The 18,020-nt window shown below is 37.0% G+C and overlaps 1 long non-coding RNA gene and 1 pseudogene across 1 annotated transcript in view; both read right to left on the reverse strand.

The window, feature by feature from the left end:
* Window positions 1-436: 436 nt before the first annotated feature.
* Window positions 437-1,861, reverse strand: LOC143676410 (dnaJ homolog subfamily A member 1-like; annotated as a pseudogene).
* Window positions 1,862-2,955: 1,094 nt separating this feature from the next.
* Window positions 2,956-18,020, reverse strand: part of LOC143677801 (uncharacterized) — a 177,802-nt gene continuing 162,737 nt past the window's right edge. Inside the window, exons 3-4 of the long non-coding RNA XR_013172890.1 lie at window positions 6,561-6,651; window positions 2,956-3,622 (exon numbers count right to left, since the gene is read on the reverse strand). This is a non-coding gene — a long non-coding RNA (uncharacterized LOC143677801). The remainder of the gene's footprint in view (window positions 3,623-6,560; window positions 6,652-18,020) is intronic.

Genomic DNA, 18,020 nt, shown 5'->3' on the forward strand with positions numbered 1-18,020 from the left:
AACAGTTGAGGCAATAGAATAAATACAGAAACATCACAACAAATCACACTTAATACAAATTATATAGACCAACATTTCCTTACAAATGACGTTTTCTTCTTATCTCCAGTTAAATAGTTTTAATTTCATAGCTTAACAGTGAAGGGTCATACACTAAAATCAATACACATACTTATAGCTAGGCATTTCACTCTAAGCTAGTCCATATATACAGCAAAAAAAATTATTACAAGATATGGCCTAACAAATGTTAAAGTGACTTTACCTTTTTAAAACCAATGGTTTTTACAGGTATTAAACTTCATCTTGCAAACTGAAGTCATCATACATGCAGGGCAAAGTGAGAACTTTTACATTTGAGTTTATTCTTTATTTAACTTTTAAAACACTACTATAGTAGACTATTAAAACAAAAACAATAGCAAGTAGTGAGCATATTATGATTACCGTCCTTTACTTTCTCACCACTGCATATAAAATGCCAGCAGCGAGTGTTATTAACTGGCCCCAACTAAGAGGTCTGACACTGAAAACCACCACTTGGGTGAGGCTCATTATCCTTATATGCTTTTCTCATTGTAATGGCACCATCTTTCCTGACTGGGATCAAAGCCCACCAGTTCTACCTGATCCATTTCATCAATTTCTTCTACTTCTTTCCTCTCAGGTAGGAATTTTTCAAGCAAAGACAGTTTATTAGGAGAGAGAAAGCCATTCTCAGGAAAGTTTACCTTAAAATCAATGATTAGGTGACCCTTTTCACATGGCCTATGATAAATTGTTATGCCACCATTTAGCACTCCCATGACATCTTCATGCTTGACAATCTGACCTGGATAAGAGGTGATACTATGGTTCTGTTGTCAAGTATAGATATTGGCCCCTATGTGGGACAAGACTTCCAGGAGTGTAAATCTCCCTGGCAATGTGGAACATGACTACCAGGGATGAGCTTGGCCCTGGCATTGTGCAATTGAGAATGAATCTTCAACCAAAAGGAGGAGAAGAAATGAAACAAAACAAAGTTTCAGTGGCTGAGAGATTTCAAATAGAGTCAAGAGGGCATTCTGGAGGTTATTCTTATGTATTATATAGATATTCCTCTTTAGTTTCTTATGTATTTGAAAAGCTAGAAGAAAATACCTGAAACTGCCGAACTATAATCCGGTAGACTGGGTTCTTGATGATGATTGTATAACTATAAAGCTTTTATCGCGTGACCTTACGATTGTGAAAACGTGACTGATACTCCCTTTATCCAGTATATGGGCAGATGAGTAACAAAATAGACATAAATAAATAAATAGGGGATGGTAAGGGTTATGGGATTTGGGGGTAGTCTTTTTTATTTATTTATTTTTTTTCTTGGAGTAGTGAAAATGTTCTAAAATTGATTGTGGTGATGAATGCACAACTATATGATGATACTGTGAGCCACTGTATACTTTGGATGGATTATTTGATGAATATATCTAAAAAAAATTGCATTTAATAAAAGAGTAGATATTGACTTTTGGAAGCCACACAATGCTTCAAGCAGCTGTATGTCCATACACATGCAAAGGTCTTCTCATCAAGTAAAAACAACATGATCCTTCTGATCTAAGGCAATGATAATATCTCTTGGCTCCAGTCCTGGCTCTTGCTCTCCTTCACCTTGGAATGTTATCTTTTGGCCATCTTTCATGCCTTTGTCAATATGAACTTCTAGAATCTTCTTCTCTAGAACTATCTTCCTTTCATTGCAACTTTTACATCTATCTTTAGGACCAATCCATTCCTCATGGCCCTGGCACTCCGGACACACAGACTGAATTTGCTGAACCATTCCAGGTCCTATTTGATGAATTCTTATTTGCATTCTGGGACCTCTGTAATTGGGACAGCACTCTACTGTTTTTTTCTTCCTCCTTTGGCCTTCACATTTGTCATAAACCACACTCTTTTGCAGAGTTAGTTTTCTTGTTGCACCACTGTATAAATCTTCCGAAGTTACTGAAAGCTAATGTACAACATTTTTACCTCTCCTTTCTCTCTGTATCCTTCCACTACCTCAAAAAAACATATCAAAGATGTCCATGTGGAAGCCAAAACTCCAACTGCTCCAACCTCCTGGATTGCCTGACCTCCTCCTTCATCATATAATTCTCTTTTATTAGAATCAGAGAGCACTTCATAAACTTGAGAAATCTTTTTTCAACCTCCCACCTTCATTTGGAGTCTTATCAGGGTGGTATTTCAAAGCTAGCTTCCTATAAGCCTTTTTCAACTCTTCCTAGGTGGCACTGGGCTTGACCCTCAAAGCAGAGTAGCAAGTGGTTTCTTACAGCCTGTGAGCAGGCCAAGGCCAGTGAGGGGGAGCAGAAAGGAACACATCCCTGTGCGCAGCTTGAGTAGCCGCCACTCCTCCACCACTCACCAGGCATTCTGGAAAGTTTCCACAATTGCTTCTTTATGCTTATTTCACTTAATACTTTCTAGATCCATCTAAGCAGCATGAATCAGAATTTCACTCCTTTTATGGCTGAATAATATTCCATTATATGGATATATCACATTTTGTTTATCCACTCATCTGTTGATGGATATTTGTGTCATTTTAAACTTTTGACTACTATAAATAATGATACTATGAACATTGGTGTACAAATATCTGTTTGAGTACTTGTTTCAGTTCATTAGGGTACATCACTAGAAGTGGAATTTCCAGGTCATATGATAATTCTATGTCTAACTTTTTGAGGAACTACAGTGCACTTAATATTACACAAATGATCATCATTGCCATTTATAAGTGCCTAATCAGATTCTGTCATTTAATAGTTGGAATAAGAAAATTTCCACTTTCTTGAGATAGTCACCTACAGATCTGTTGGTTAGTAGAAACTTAATGTTCATTTCTTTCTAGACTCCCAAAGAGTTTTCAATTCCAAAAATCTTCCCAACCATCCACACAATAGGATAAGCTCTTCCAGCCCAAAACTGGTATTTCCAGAAAAGTGGTCAAACTCCATCTAAATTTGTTTCCCCTGTTAGGTTCTTACAAAGAAATTCATACTCTTCCTTCATAGCACTCATCACAGTCGGTTATATATATATATATGATTACTACTGCCTCTACATTGACTAAAACCTCCCTGAAGGCTTTTGTTCATTGCTATCTAACCTAGCACAGTACCTGGCACAAAGCAGTCACTCAAAGAATGACGGTGGCCTGAAAGATAAATGGATAAAGTGATTCTGATTTAGCAAAATCAAGGGACCAGCTATGTATTATTTGTTTTAATGGGGCCACTCCCACATATCCCCAAAACAGATCCTTATTATCCCTCTCTTAGACCTTCTTTTGTGTAAACACCATTAATGAAGACACCAACACTCAGATTAATGAAGGGAAGAAATTTATTGAACTGTTCATTTGTTATATGTCGTTAGTAGTGCTCCTTGGCAGCAACTGCATTAATTAGACAAAGTCACCCCCAAAATCATTTAACTGATTTTCTGAAGCTGTTTATATGAAGGCACCCTCTATGAATAGTTGAATGGACTCTAAGACAACTGTGGACCTTCCCTCCGATTGTTCTTCATTGATACTCTTCTTGTCTCTTCTGATAAATATGGCCTATAATAAATAATGCTGTTTCAGTTTTGGGTCTCGTGGTTGTCTTCCTCCCCCCACCACACACACACACACACACACACACACACACACACATACATTGAAGGTGCGAGAAAAGTTCCAATAAGACATGATCAATAGAGCTCCAATTAACTCTTTCAAGAGGGTGACTTCAGAAAGATCATCTTGGAAACTAGGAAGACAGACCTGATGGGTTTGAGTGGCTTTGCAAGTCCAATAAGAAATTATGGACTCTTACAGATTCTTAAAGTTGGAAAAGTCAAATATATTCATTAGGCTACAAGGCAAGATCTGGAAAGATCACATATGTCCATTACTTTCCCAGGTTTTGCCAACAAATTAACTGATTATCTATACATTTCCCTGCTAGCATCACTCTTACCAGATTTTCTTTTTCCAGCTCCACTGATAAGCCACCTACAGGCCCAGCTGCCTGCCCTCCTTGACCCTACCAATTCCAAAATTCTTTCTCCCATTTTTCTCATGAGCATTCCCTCTACTTCTCTGACTGATCAACTGATTCCCCTGACCACATTCCTTTTTTTAACATTTTCTACTGTTAGAAACCTCTGTATATTTTATAGAAATAACTTTGACCTGTTAGTCCTATAGCTAGTCTTTTATAGCAAAACACAAAAATTTTAATCATTCTTTCCTGGGTACCTCCATCTAGGGTTGGGTTTCCTTACCTTTCCATTATAAAAATTATGGTTTCCAGACATTCTGGGTATGAATTACTGTCCAATTAGAAAATGTCTTAATATTTGACAGAATTACTCCTTTCATGCAAAGACTTTTCCATGAAATTTTACTAGTAATATCACTAAGCAAGAATTCTCAAATCAAGTCTTTCATTCTGTTTAATAACTTTTTAAAAAAGATACTTCCAAAGAATTATTTTAAAATGAGAATTTCAGAAATAGAGCCCCATGAATCTGAAGATACTCAAAAACATATCGCAAAACTAGAAAGAAAAATTAAATAAGGACAGGAAATAAATTAAAATGAAGTAATTAAAAGGAAGTAAATTAAAATGAAGGTATTTCAGGATTCATTTAAAAAAAATAGCCTTTGGCAGATCCAAGCCCTTGTCCAAATTCAAAGTCAAAGCATGCTCAAAGTATGCTCAAAGATGCCAGTGGACAATGTTTTCAGACATTCAGTCATGAAAAATCAGCAGATGGTGTAACTCTGTGGTTAAAACACCAGGGTCCACTATTCTTGAGGCCTCTCACTTTTTGAGCTTGCATATATCACTCTGGCCTTCTTGGCCTTTGGCTGCTTGGCATTGGATTCTCCTGAAATACAAATAATAACAATCAAATAAGTATCTTAAATTCTGTTCAACTCTAGTTGAACTTCAAAGGCCTTTAATTCCATCTAAGTCTGTTTTTACACACAACTATTATTGGAATTTAAGAATTCATTCTGGTGCAATTTGATGAATAGGAAAGAAAGACTGTCCTGGAAAATAAGCTTCCACCTGGAAATTAAAACCATAACATAAGTACACATGAATAAAAATATGATCGAAAGAAGTTCTTTGTTTTCTAAAAATCATAAAGCAAGATTAATGGCTAATTTAAAGCTAAAATCAACCCTCAAATGATATCTCTTCTCTTAAACATCACCAGCCCCCGTGATGAGAGAGCATTGCCCTCCACCCTGTTATTTTTTACCATCTGCATCCTCTGGGCCTCTGTGTTTGTAGTCAGAAGTAGGAAACACTAAAGACCTTCCAGGAAGCCTGTACTGGTGAGATCTATCCCAGATTTGGCAGCACCAAGAAGTAAAGAGAGTAATTGCATTACCCTTATCACATGGTGGTTTATTCCTGACCCAAACCTTTACATAGGGGTTCTCTGTGACCAAAGGGAACCCAGAGTCCAGTAAACAGCACTGGACTCAAAGGAAGGATAGCCAAGTGAAAGTGCCATAAAGGAGATGTGATAGACGTGAGTGTTTTCCACCCAAAGACAAAAGGATCTAATCACGAATGGATGCCACAACAGGAGCTATCTGCTAAATGTGTACCCAGAATGGAAAAAGCACTGAGGCAGGGGAAGTGAAGGGAGAACCTTGGCAAAAAGCAGATATTGTGACCTAATGGAATTTGTCTTTCCCTTTCTCTGTGGTTCTCTGCTACTTTACTTCTTGGATTATTTCTCAGCTATCTTTGAACCATGACCAATTCTTGATTCTGTGGCTCCATTTGTTGTTCACAGTAGATTTTTTTTGGGGGGGCGGGGTGAGGGAGCTGCACGGTCCGAGAATCCAACTGGCTTCTCCCACATGGCAGGCAAGAATTCTACCACTGCATAGTAGATATTTTAATTCAAAAATGATTTGACTGAATATCTGGGTCACCAAGTGGAAATAAGAAGCTAAATTAACAAGGTTTTACTTAGTGTAAGAAATATTCGTAGCACTAGCTATAAACAGCTATACTGTAGTTGTCTCGATGTAATATGTTTACCCATTGCATCAATTAAAAAATGCTCTACTGTGTTTCTACCCATTACTTAGTATAAAGCATCATTAAATAAAAAAGAAGGTGGGGGCAAGAGAAATAAAATTAATAAATCCAAAATTAGGTCTGAATTTTTCTACCTAATAAGCTCCTTCAGCCCAATTCAAGACAAATCATCAGTAGAATTTTTACCTCTTTTCTTAATTAGGGAATTGAAGAATACAGATATGACGGGATGAGGGGTTCTTTGGGGTTTTGTTTAGTTTGTTTTTTTTTTAATTTTCCCCTCCTGTCTTGATCTTCCTCATCCCCTCCCAGAAACGGGGGCTATCTTTGAAAGACCATAAGAAAGAGACAAAGGCTTAGAGAGTATGTTGGCATGTCACACTTAGACTCTGAGAGAAGGTCACCATTAGCAGGGGAAAAGTTTGCTTGTCTTGCTGAAGTTACCTTCTGAAAGACTTAAGGCCTCCTTAAGTGACACACAGGACCTCAAAATAACAGGCAACCAGACAGAGTCTCTCCAAGATGAAGTCATCACCTTTGAAGGAATGTAGAGCATTAGGAAACACCAATGAAATTGTGGGGAAGAGAAGAGCACGAGGGTCCAGAAAAAATGAGACAACTCCCACATGCTCTTCTTATTTATTTATTTATCTGTTTATTGTTATTTTTTTAAAAATAACATATATACAAAAAAGCAATAAATTTTAAAGCACGTTGCAACAATTATTTGTAGAACAGATTTCAGAGTTTGGTATGGGTTACAGTTTCTAAATTTTAGGTTTTTACTTCTAAGATACTAGAAAATCTAGCTGCTCTAAAATACTGGATATTAAAAGAAATATCAATATAATGATTCAGCAATCACACACATTTGTTAAACCTACCTTCTCTGTATAACTCCACCATCACATTTGATCTTTCTCCCATTCTTTAGGGGTATTTGGGCTATGCCCATTCTAACTTTTCCATGTTGGAAGGAGCTGTCGATAATATGGGATAGTAGGATGGAAGTAGCTGATGTTCTGGAGAGGCTGGCCCATCCATATTTCAGGACTTATCTGGTCCAGGGACTCATCTGGAGATTGTAGGTTCTGGAAAGTTACCCTAATGTGTGGAATCTTTGTAGAATCTTATATAATACCCTAGGTGTTCTTTAGGATTGGCAGGAATGGTTTTGATTGGGGTTTGGCAAGTCACCCCCATGGTCTTCTAAGATGAAGCTAGAAGACTGCTGAGACAAGGAGAGAAATGTTTCCCGACAGTCTCTAGGCAGTTCCAATTATCATATCTGTGGGCTACACCAAGCAGCAGAAGAGATCTGTGTCCCAACAATCTCAGAAAACATCTTGTGAGTCCCAGCTCAGGTCATATGCCCAGACTTGAACCAATCACTGTAGCCAGGGCCATGGATTGAGCTCACAGTCGGGGTTGTATGCTGAACCCCATCCTAGCCCCAGCCCCAATCCAGACATGAAGTCACTTGCTCAGGAACCAATTAGATCAACAACAGAAATCAGGGTGGCAGGGACAATATTTAATATATTTAATGGTAGTCTTCCATTGGACCGAGTTATCTCTGACAACACTTTTAATGTGCAACACTGAGAGTAAGCAGCCCAGTCACTCCCAGAACTCAGCAGTCCCTGAGGGCTTCTGAGGCCCCAACCTTGGCCCAACCTTACTCAGACTATTTCCTTGAAGTATGACACTTCCACCCCTCTTGCAGGAATCTCTTAAACACAATAAATAAAATAAAATGGATTGGATTGGATTCTGCCCCTAAATTGATTTTATACCCTTGAAAGCTTTATATTGTACCTTGTGTGTGTGTGTGTGTGTGTGTGTGTGTGTGCATGCATCCATGTACATATTAAACTAATGATTACATAAAACACTGAAGGATAGTTTTCCCATTTGGCTTTTCATAGGAATAAAATCCTCCATTATGACGATGACCTTCAACAAAGGATAAGCATGCAAACTTTGGCTTAAAAAAAATAGTCTGTCCATAACTCAACTGTTTTATCTTCAACCCTCTGAAACAGAAGGTAAAAATTAATCAAATATTTCATTCTTGACATTTTCAGGGAAGGTGCATGTAAATAAGAAAATGCAAAATCCCTCACCATAAACAGAAAACAAATGATTATACCTACACACACACACATATAAAGGGGTAAAGTGGATTAACGGTACTGCCTTTGGAAACTACTCCCTGTCAATAAGGCATAGATCGATCTGTTAGCAACATATTTCTCTGATACACAGGTTGAATTTGCCATCTTTTGATTCTTTGTTACCATTTTAACTATCAGGCTAAACACTCTATATTCCTCTGAGGTATTCACAGCTTTCAGAAAGATGTTGATAGTTATCACATTTCTTCTGAAGCCCTTCTTGATCCAAGAATACATATTTTGTTTGTAAGTCTTCATAAATCAATCTTTCTGCCGTTTATCATCTTTGTTGCTTTTCTCTGAACACTCTCCAATGTATCTCTGACTTGCTAATAATGAGGTTCCCAGATGACAGTGCATCATTCCAAGCTCAGTCCTTCACATCATGCAAAGTGGACTTTACTTTTTTGCTTCCTGACCCACTGATTGAACTCAAACATATTCTTGCCACACAACCTATAAACCCACAATTCATTTTCTGATCATTTCAGTACTGAGAGGAATACAGGTACTTCCCTAGATAGGCCAATTTCTGACATGTTATTGGTGCTCAAAAAGTTCCTTGAATAAATGAACAAATGAAGGAATAGACTCCCCAGTTGTGTTTTTAATATACCAAAACATTTATTACAGAAAGAAGGAGAGAGAGGGGTTGTGTGTTTTTGCTGTAGCTAGGGGACAAGTGAACAGAGAAGACAGGAGAAATCAGTGACTGACCATTTTGTCTGTGTCATTTAAATGTTTCTACCACCTTGATTGGATTGGAGTCATAGTTTCATTCTCATTTAGCATAAGGCAAATTCAAATTCAGAAAACTAAGACCAAAAGGGTTTGTGAAATATGAGACAAAATAAAGTTTCAGTGACTGAGAGATTTCAAACAGAGCCGAGAGGTTATCCTGGAGGTTTATTCTTATGCATTAAATAGATATCCCTTTTGAGTTTATGGTGTAGTGGAGTGGTTGGAGGGAAGTAACTGAAACTGTTGATCTGTGTTCCAGTAGCCTAGATTCTTGAAGATGATTTTATAAAGAACTAACTGTTACAGTGTAACTGTGTGACTATGAAAACCTTGTGCCTGATGCTCCTTTTATGCAGGGTTTGGACAGATGAGTTAAAAAAAAATATGGATACAGCAGGATACACCTTTTTCTCAAGTGCTCATGGATCATTCTCAAAGATAGACCATATGCTGGGTCACAAAGCAAGTCTTAACAAATTTAAAAAGATTGAAATCATACACAACACTTTCTCGGATCATAAAGGAATGAAGTTGGAAATCAATAATAGGTGGAGTGCCAGAAAATTCACAAATACGTGGAGGCTCAACAACACACTCTTAAACAACGAGTGGGTCAAGGAAGAAATTGCAAGAGAATTTAGTAAATATCTCGAGGCGAATGAAAACGAAAACACAACATATCAAAACCAATGGGACGCAGCAAAGGCAGTGCTAAGAGGGAAATTTATTGCCCTAAATGCCTATATCAGAAAAGAAGAAAAGGCAAAAATTCAGGAATTAACTGTCCACTTGGAAGAACTGGAGAAAGAACAGCAAACTAACCCCAAAGCAAGCAAAAGGAAAGAAATAACAAAGATTAGAGCAGAAATAAATGAAATTGAAAACATGAAAACAATAGAGAAAATCAATAAGACCAGAAGTTGGTTCTATGAGAAAATCAATAAGATTGATGGGCCCTTATCAAGATTGACAAAAAGAAGAAGAGAGAGGACGCAAATAAATAAGATTAGAAATGGAAGAGGAGACATAACCACTGACCTCACAGAAATAAAGGAGGTAATAACAGGATACTATGAACAACTTTACGCTAATAAATACAACAATTTAGATGAAATGGATGGGTTCCTGGAAAGGCATGAACAACCAACTTTGACTCAAGAAGAAATAGATGACCTCAACAAACCAATCACAAGTAAAGAAACTGAATCAGTCATTCAAAAGCTTCCCAAAAAGAAAAGTCCAGGACCAGACGGCTTCACATGTGAATTCTATCAAACATTCCAGAAAGAATTAGTACCAACTCTCCTCAAACTCTTCAAAAAAATCAAAGTGGAGGGAAAGCTACCTAATTCATTCTATGAAGCCAACATCACCCTCATACCAAAACCAGGCAAAGATATTACAAAAAAAGAAAACTACAGACCAATCTCTCTAATGAATATAGATGCAAAAATCCTCAACAAAATTCTAGCAAATCGAATCCAACAACACATTAAAAGAATTATACATCATGACCAAGTAGGATTCATCCCAGGTATGCAAGGATGGTTCAACATAAGAAAATCAATTAATGTAATACACCATATCAACAAATCAAAGCAGAAAAATCACATGATCATCTCAATTGATGCAGAGAAGGCATTTGACAAGATTCAACATCCTTTCCTGTTGAAGACACTTCAAAGGATAGGAATACAAGGGAACTTCCTTAAAATGATAGAGGGAATATATGAAAAACCCACAGCTAATATCATCCTCAATGGGGAAAAATTGAAAACTTTCCCCCTAAGATCAGGAACAAGACAAGGATGTCCATTATCACCACTATTATTCAACATTGTGTTGGAGGTTCTAGCCAGAGCAATTAGACAAGAAAAAGAAATACAAGGCATCAAAATTGGAAAGGAAGAAGTAAAACTATCACTGTTTGCAGACGATATGATACTATATGTCAAAAACCCAGAAAAATCCACAACAAAACTACTAGAGCTAATAAATGAGTACAGCAAAGTAGCAGGTTACAAGATCAACATTCAAAAATCTCTAGTATTTCTATACACTAGCAATGAACAAGCTGAGGGGGAAATCAAGAAACGAATTCCATATACAACTGTAACTAAAAGAATAAAATACCTAGGAATAAATTTAACTAAAGAGACAAAAAACCTATACAAAGAAAACTACAAAAAACTGCTAAAAGAAATCACAGAAGACCTAAATAGATGGAAGGGCATACCGTGTTCATGGATTGGAAGACTAAATATAGTTAAGATGTCAATCCTACCTAAATTGATTTACAGATTTAATGCAATACCAATCAAAATCCCAACAACTTATTTTTCAGAAATAGAAAAACCAATAAGCAAATTTATCTGGAAGGGCAGGGTGACCCGAATTGCTAAAAGTATCTTGAGGAAAAAAACGAAGCTGGAGGTCTCACGCTGCCGGACTTTAAGGCATATTATGAAGCCACGGTGGTCAAAACAGCATGGTATTGGCATAAAGATAGATATATTGACCAATGGAATCTAACAGAGTGCTCAGATATAGACCCTCTCATCTATGGACATTTGATCTTTGATAAGGCAGTCAAGCCAACTCACCTGGGACAGAACAGTCTCTTCAATAAATGGTGCCTAGAGAACTGGATATCCATATGCAAAAGAATGAAAGAGGACCCGTATTTCACACCCAAATGGTGCCTAGAGAACTGGATATCCATATACAAAAGAATGAAAGAGGACCCATATCCACACCCTGGATATCCATATGCAAAAGAATGAAAGAGGACCTGTATCTCACTCAAAATGGATCAAAGATCTAAACATTAGGTCTAAGACCATAAAACAGTTAGAAGAAAATGTAGGGAGATATCTTATGAAACTTACAATTGGAGGCGGTTTTATGGGCCTTAAACCTAAAGCAAGAGCACTGAAGAAGGAAATAAATAAATGGGAGCTCCTCAAAATTAAACACTTTTGTGCATCAAAGAACTTCACCAAGAAAGCAGAAAGACAGCCTACACAATGGGAGACAATATTTGGAAACGACATATCAGATAAAGGTCTAGCATCCAGAATTTATAAAGAGATTGTTCAACTCAACAACAAAAAGACAGCCAACCCAATTACAAAATGGGAAAAAGACTTGAACAGACACCTCTCAGAAGAGGAAATACAAATGGCCAAAAGGCACATGAAGAGATGCTCAATGTCCCTGGCCATTAGAGAAATGCAAATCAGAACCATAATGAGATATCATCTCATACCCACCAGAATGGCCATTATCAACAAAACAGAAAATGACAAGTGTTGGAGAGGATGCGGAGAAAGAGGCACACTTATCCACTGTTGGTGGGAATGTCAAATGGTGCAACCACTGTGGAAGGCAGTTTGGCGGTTCCTCAAAAAACTGAATATAGAATTGCCATACGACCCAGCAATACCATTGCTAGGTATCTACTCAAAGGACTTAAGGGCAAAGACACAAATGGACATTTGCACACCAATGTTTATAGCAGCATTATTTACAATTGCAAAGAGATGGAAACAGCCAAAATGTCCATCAATAGACGAGTGGCTAAACAAGCTGTGGTATATACATACGATGGAATATTATGCAGCTTTAAGACAGGATAAACTTATGAAGCATGTAATAACATGGATGGACCTAGAGAACATTATGCTGAGTGAGTCTAGCCAAAAACTAAAAGACAAATACTGTATGGTCCCACTGATGTGAACTGACATTCGAGAATAAACTTGGAATATGTCATTGGTAACAGAGACCAGCAGGAGTTAGAAACAGGGTAAGCTAATGGGTAACTGGAGCTGAAGGGATACAGACTATGCAATAGGACTAGATACAAAAACTCAAAAATGGACAGCACAACACTACCTAATTGTAATGTAATTATGTTAAAACACTGAATGAAGCTGCATCTGAGCTATAGTTTTTTTTTTGTTAGTTTGTTTGTGTTTTTTGTTTTTTCTTTTTCCTTTTTTTCTTTTTTACATATATTTTTTATTTTTTATTTTTATTATTATTTTTATTTTTTCTCTATACTATCACTCTATATCTTTTTCTGTTGTTTTGCTAGTTCTTTTCCTAAATCGATGCAAATGTACTAAGAAATGATGATCATACATCTATGTGATGATATTAAGAATTACTGATTGCATATGTAGAATAGAATGATTTCTAAATGTTGTGTTAGTTAATTTTTTTTAATTAATAAAAAAATATATGAATAATAAATAAATAAATAATAGGGGGATAATGGGTAAAACAAATTGGGTAGATGGAAATACTAGTCAATGAGAGGAAGGGGTAAGAGGTATGAGATGCATGAGTTTTTTCTTTTTGTTTCTTTTCCTGGAGTGATGCAAACATTCTAAAAAATGATCATGGTGAATGAATACATAACTATGTGATGATATTGTGAGTCACTGATTGTACACCATATATGGATTGTATATGTGTGAAGATTTGTCAATAAAAATATTTTTTAAAAAAAGAAAAGAAAACTAAGATATTTCACCACAGTGGCTAAGCAACCGAATTGCAACTGAGAACATATCAGGAATCTAAAACTCTAATGCCTAGCAGAGCCACCAGAGTAGAACAATTTAAAAATACTAATGGTAAAGTCCTTGTAGTACCTAGGAACATTCCCAACATTTTCAGTTAAAATACTTGAGATATTGATTTCTAACAGAGGTTTTGATTGAGGTCTTGCCCTTTCTACCCATAATAATAAGAGCAACGAGGATGGGAAAGGTGGAAGACCAGAGCTGATCTAGTCTCCTACTCTATACTAAATGCAGGAGTGATCCTGACAACAACAACAACAGTGGTAATAGTAGTTGCTACCATTACTGAGCACCTGCTGTATATGCAGCACACACTCTACTTAACTTTCACTTTTTTTTCATGTAACCCTAAAGCAGCCAATTAAAACAGGCATTATTAACTCAGTTTTACTAAAGCAAACTATGGCCCAGAAAGGCTAAATGCCAAAGGATCACACAGCAGAGCTGGGGTTATAACTCAGGTCTGTGAGACTGCACCACCTTCGGAGTTACACAGACCACGTTGGCAGCTGGTTTCCAGATATTTTCCCTCTTTTCCAATTGGCCTCTCTACCTTGCTCAGTTGGTGCCATCAGTGTGTACACTGGTAGTCTCTGGCTGGAACTAAGCACTGCAGGTCAACACAGCAGCACACAGTCTGTGATGAAACATTGCATTGAAAGGCCTGGTAAAACAATACCAAAAATTACTCCTCTTTAAGAAACTAATCAAAACAAAAATTAAGACCAGAAAATCTTCTTTATTCGTTAATTCATTGCCCTAGGCTATCCGAATATTTCTCTGTCTTTATGTTGCAACTCCAAACCAACAAATATGTAGATTTAAAAAAAAAATTTTTAAGTAAATTCATTAGGAAATTCCAAATACCATGCAAAAGATAATACGGTTTCATGGAAGTAGCACTAGAGAAGTCAGAAAACTTGGTAGATGCATGCTCACTTGTTTGTTAGCAGGGACTATAAAATAATCATTTTGAAACCCTTCTGGGATATATAAAGCATTCTATAGTACTTGTGAAATGCTGGCTGAATTCGCTGAACCAACCTTGGCTAAACCAAGTTATTTCCAAGCTTCAGTTTCTACATCTATAAAACAGAAACTAATAAAAACTTCCTTGTCTCACATAGCTATTGTGGGACTCCCAAAAGGATAGTGTATATGAAAGCATTTTTTAAACAATAAAGCATCATACAAAATTAAGTTCTGAAAGAAGGGAGGTGGAAAATGATGTCTGCCAATAACCATAGGCATTGTGCCAACAGGCAAACTGGAAAGTTCAGAGAATTTTTTGCTCTTCATCCAGGTGTTGGTCACATTCTAACTAAAACAAACTGAAGCCATCACTGACAAACATTTGGCCAGTCAGAGGACTGCTAGAAGGACTGGTATTGCTGTCTGGCTCTTGGGCCCCAGGAAGGCTGGAAACTTCTACATGGAGATATTTTTTCTCCAAAAGAAACCATAAGTCTCACCCTTACTGCCCTGAAAAGAAAGTCATGCAAACGCTAAATATTTTTCTATGGAGTTGAGCTGAATGAATCTACAAGAGTCAAGTCTTTGTTTTCTCACTGGGGAATAAACCCTTTACATCTTACACTTTAACCCCACTTCCACAGCAATCAAACCCAGTCAGAAGTTTGCAGTTGCAAATATTTTTGAAAGATCTGGCTAAGCAATTTTCACATATTTTTTACATGTCTTTTCCTCCCACAGAGCGCAATTAAAAAGGCACCTTTAAAAGGCTATTAAAAAACATTGATTGGCTTAACTGTGCTAATGTCATGGCTTTAAAATAAAATTCTATTAAGTCTTTAAAATATTGCAGATGAGTATTTTGCAGTGGAAATCCCAAGCAACCACCCTGAGGCTTCTGTTATTCACAGATATTTAGTAAGTGCTTAGTTCATCTTTCTTATCTTTTGTCTTTGCATTTTTTTAAATCTTCTTATAATTCTCACAAAATAACTGCCTTTATACACACCAAAAGCCAATGCTTAGTAGCCAAAAGATCCCCGAGTACCATAATGGATTCATAAAGAAGGACATACTGACTTTAGCTTTGTTGTTGCTGATACCTAAAGAGATGATGGCCTTATCTCTCTACATTTGATATTACCATCACATAGTATGTTTCCTTCAAAGATTGTTCCATGGATTATTTTAGATACTGTTTAAGCACATAGGATATCATACCTATATACATAAACATAATCACTCTTGTCCCTAAAGAAACTTGGGAGCTCAACACAAACTTACAGAATCCTTTCCTTCACTTCTCAATTTCAATCCTTGCTGTTTTTATGTCCTTAGTCAGCAGACATCCTCTAATATCAATAATGGATGGGGCAAATTCAAAAAAGGAAGCCCTAGAAATGGGTTTCATTTAAGGTTAAAATTAGTGGTATATCACAATTTTGGTTGACCACCAGGTAGTGGTCAGGTGTTCTAGATAATATTCTTACATAATCTACCTAGTTAGAAGGCAAAGTAAGAACAGTATGTAGAATAAAGCATAGGAAGGTATTTATGAGCTTCACTTTGTTTTAGGAATGTCAGGTAGGTGTTATTGTATTTGATAACAGTGATGATAAAGGTGGTAATAATGATTTATTTTTGTTTTTTGTTATAGTTAAAGTCAAAATTTGCCCAAGAAGCAAGTGGATTCTATTCAGGCTCTGTGGAAACTGCAAATTACATTATATATCTAATTTATATGTGAACTACCATGAAGCAGCTTTATGAGTTACCATCCAGATTCAGCTAAGAGATGTGATAATGAATGGGTAAGGCTTAACAGTTTCTCCAGAACTCAAAGTCTAGAATCCATAGCCTTGGGAAAAGAACCTTCAGGACATGACTTTGCCTGATGAAAACTTCAAAATTAAAGAAGGCCCTACCATCCCCACTCAGAACTACCTTTCCTTAAGTCTCTGTCCTCATTCAGGAGGACAGATGTTCTTCCTCCATCCTGGGTGGCATCATAACTTCCTACACTTCTAGGCACAAATTAGTTTCCCAGAAATTATCAATTTATGGAATATTTATAAAGATAATTCAGTTTACTCTATCCTCAATTTCTTCTCTGCTGAGGTAACTTTTTGTTAGTATCAATTAGTCCCAGTGGCAGAATAATTAAATATCACTTCCTTCTATGGAACAAGAAAGCCCTTGTCAGTGTCCTATAGGTTTTAGCTTTTTCCAAAGTTTTCCAAATGCTGAATGGACCAATGCGAGAAAAAAGAGTCTGGGACAGACCAAGCAATATGTTAAGGCAAAAAGATGTAGTACTCAAAATATAAGGCCTTCTGCCAAGATGTCTCTTTATGGCAACCATAGTGGGTCAGAAGAGACTCCCAGTCTGGCCAGATCAGTGTCACAGCTCTCCAGGACTGCCTTGGACTCTGAAAATTCACCCCCCGCAAGCTCTGGGACCCTCATCCTGACCACCCTGGGCACTTTCTCCTTCTGGCCATTCCCACTCATCCTTCAGAGCCACTCACTTTCATCTCCAAGAATGTCAACTGCCATGGCATCATCCCCAACCCTCAGAACAGTTAGGAGCTCTCAGCTTTAAATACCTGGTCCATATCCCTAGTCAGGACCAGATAAAGACATGTGGGCACCCTACATATGCCCATAATTTGGCAACTTTCAAACAGACATTCTCTTTAAATTTTAGTTTGCAACAGTTAGTGGGAATCAAGAAAAAAAATGTTCACTAATAAAAACCAAGTCTTTATATTCAAAATAAGGAATATATTTGGAATATAACAGAATATTTAAATTTATTTGGAACTATCTTTCATTTCTCTTTTATTATCACAAACAATTGGATAGCAGTAGTGTATTAGTTTTCTATTGCCAAAATAACAAATTATCACAAACTTACTGGCTTAAACAGGTATAGATCAGAAGTTCTATAGATCAAAAATCTAACACGAGTCTCATCAGGCTAAAATCAAGGTGTCAGCAGGGTTGCATTCCTTTATGGGGGCTGCTCTAAGAGAGAAGGTTTGCCTTTTCCAGCTTCTACAGCCTGTTTACATTCCTAGTTCATGGACTCCTTCCTACATTTTCAAAGCGAGTTATGGTGGGCCATCTCTCCCGTTTCTCTACCTTTAAGGACTCACGTGATTAGATTGGACCCACTTGTATAATCTAAAATACCCTCTCCATCTGGGGGTCCTTAATTTACCTTAATCACATGTGCAAAGCCCTTATTGTCATGTAAGATAACATATTTACAAATTCCAAGGGATAAGGATATGGACAGCTTTAGGTGCCATTATTTTGCCTACCACAATTGGTTTCCCTCACTCACTAAGAGAGGAGATAACTGACATGAATAAAATTATCAAGTCTTGTTCACGATAAATAACACTATTTTGGACATT

Source organism: Tamandua tetradactyla, chromosome 3, assembly GCF_023851605.1.
Source record: "Tamandua tetradactyla isolate mTamTet1 chromosome 3, mTamTet1.pri, whole genome shotgun sequence".
NCBI classification, from domain to species: Eukaryota; Metazoa; Chordata; class Mammalia; order Pilosa; family Myrmecophagidae; genus Tamandua; species Tamandua tetradactyla.